Below are 2,990 nucleotides of genomic sequence, written 5' to 3'. Positions count from 1 at the left end.
ATAGCAAAAATTTAATTAGAATATTATTGCAGTTAAGTTTTTCTTAAAAAATTGTAATGTAAAGCTTTTAATATTTTAATGATAAGATATAGAAACAGAACTTGATTCGACTTCCCGGAAGTGATAGATATATTTTATAAAGAAAAAGACTTCACATTATATTTCAGACAGTCAGATTATAACTACCACATAAAAAAATATTATATAATTAAATAACTGCTATAATATATAAAGAGAAGTGTCGGGTAAAGTAAATTTAAAATCTGGCAACAGTGTGGAAGAATTTATCAAATAAATCTTCAATTTAAGAATATTGTAATGTAACTATGTATTATAGGCGAAAGTTTTTTTCTATAAAACCATTATAAATTTCAAACGGAACCAGCAACAGTACCCGTTGCGGATCACAAATTTTGCATAATCTGACCCCGATCGTAGACTCGAAGTATATGCGAGGTTGCGTCCTGTAACATAATCTGTGTCCACGTACATATTACGGCGCAACATAATACATTATTCTGTAAGTACCATACACACGGGAATACTAAAGTTGAGTACGACAGGACCGTCGGCAGTGGGCCGTGCCATGAATAATTTAGATGACCGAGCAATGTTCGCGAAATATTATAAGGCGTGTCTTATATGAGGTGCTTTGCTATGCAGATAGCCGGCAGTCTCCGTATTTCAGACTCTTTATGTTGTAGCCACATTTTTGCCTTCATCTATATGCACCGTTAATGGAAAATCTACTCAAGAAAGGACTTCTTAAGAGTTTACCGAGATAGACTTAGTGGTCGGTTTGAGTCGAAAAATAAAATAAAAAGAAATTACAGAATATGAAAGTATGACATCTTAGTCTTTCAGAATGGTAAAGTATGAGTGGTGTCACAAGCGACATAACGATATGATCTTGTGGTGCTGTTCATGTATATAGGCATCGGTAATCACTTAACATCTGATGGCCATCGATATGTGGCCGTCAAATAAGCATTTCACATTCCATTTAAAAAAAAATTTTGGAAACGAAATTAGTAAAATGTGGTCGCAGTTGCAGGCGTCGTCACCAAATTACGAAATAGAAGATTTACGTTCACTTTTAGTATTCTTTTCACAATGAAATATATAACAGTTTAAACATTTCCCAAAGTCTTGCGAATTGTATTTAAGAAAATCTTAAATATCAATAAATAATCTAATACAATAAAAAATCTTTCATTCATTCTTTATTTTTGTTGTAGCTTGTTTATTATTATAACTTGTTACTGTATCTGTATGATTGCTTGTGCATTCAAATCTTATTACTTTTTCATAGACATCAGATTGTACCTATATTATTATTTAGAACTACAGACTGGAAATAGTCCATTTATCTTTTGTTTCAAGGCCGTGTATTCACAAAAGTATTTCTATATAGCCTCCCCAGAGAGTGCTGGAAGCATACGCGAAGTGAGCTCTGCGCAATATTATTTCTAGTAAAGTAGTGTAAGGTCGTATATTATCTCAAAGTTCTTGGTAGTTTCTTATTGTACAATACAACAATAATACATAACTTTACAGTTAATATTTTTTATATACCATTATGGTGGTTATAAAGTTTACGGCGTATCTGAGGGTAAACGGTTACCGTAGCCTATGGACGCCTATTTTTTTACTTGAATAGAATCTTTTATGTATACACGCTCGCCTCGGAGGAGTCTAGAGGGTACTCTGAGACTTCTACTCACTAATATCTTTGAGAACGTTGTCCAACGTCATATGCTGGAGTCGCGGGATCGCTTTTGCCATTCACCACGACTTCGACAGCCAAAGTTTATGAACGCCTGAAATATCAGGGAACCTATATAAACTCACTAAATAATTAGTGCTTGAAGACATTAAATTATTAGCGCTTAAGATTACACATAAGAGGCAAATTATTTTTTATGTATACTGACTAAATATAAAAGCGAGTAACTTACAGTTTCCTGCCAATTCTCTGCAATACTAGATACTGAAATAACTATATAAGGGATTAAATTTGTATCAAATAGCATTTCTTTAGACAAATACTTTTGTATATTAATATCAACTTCATAAGAGATTTTCAAATAACGAACTAGCTTTAGTACTTTTATAGGAGAATTGCCATATGCATGATTAAAACAAAGAGTGAAGGATGGAGTTAAACTCAATAAGTACAAAAGGCGAAGGAGTGTACTCAAAGGAACCGTTCCCAGGAAATTAAACTTTACATGCGATTGGTTTCTAAAGCTAACCGTATCTTGGATATATTGAAATTCCTTCTATACGATGCACTATTGAGACATAGGTACTAAACGTTGCAAATATAAGGAAAGGAAGCACTGTTTTTTTTGGAATGATGTGGAATAATGCTCTCAACCTGTATTAGCTGACCAATGAAAATGATACTTTTGCTTTCTGACCTAAATTCATGATAACATTATCACCCTCCTAAGGTAACTCGCCAGCGTATATCCTTAGCGCAAGCACCATCCATTCATTTTAAAAAATTGTTACCACTTGACCAATTTGCCACAATAGGCTAATCCTAACAACACTTATTACTACTATAGTAATAAGTGTTGTTCTATTATCTTCTAGAAAGATAGTATTTATCTTAATCTCAATTGTATTATAAACACGAAAGTTTGAGAGTATGACTGTTTGTTACTATTTCACGCAAAAACTACTGGACGGATTTTGTTGAAACAGTAATATAGTTTATGCATCAGAATAACATATAGGCTATATTTTTTATTGAAATTTAACGCAGGTGAAATCGCGAGCATAGCTAATAATAAATATAAATGAACACAGAAATCAGAAAAGTAAGGAAGACTTTCTACGTTCAAAGATTATCTTGGTCGAAATCCGACCCATATTATTATAGATCAAATTGTTTAGATTCCGTATCTCCCCTTTGTTTTTCAAGCATCCTTTGAACACAAAAGGACTATGTTTATGAAGTATTATTGATAGAAACTAAATGT

The sequence above is a fragment of the Achroia grisella genome, unplaced genomic scaffold (genome assembly GCF_030625045.1).
Source record: "Achroia grisella isolate CSIRO2021 unplaced genomic scaffold, CSIRO_AGI_Agris_v1 utg821, whole genome shotgun sequence".
In the NCBI taxonomy this organism is placed as follows: domain Eukaryota; kingdom Metazoa; phylum Arthropoda; class Insecta; order Lepidoptera; family Pyralidae; genus Achroia; species Achroia grisella.
The sequence above is the reverse complement of the archived record's forward strand: the minus strand, read 5'-3'. Positions refer to the sequence as shown.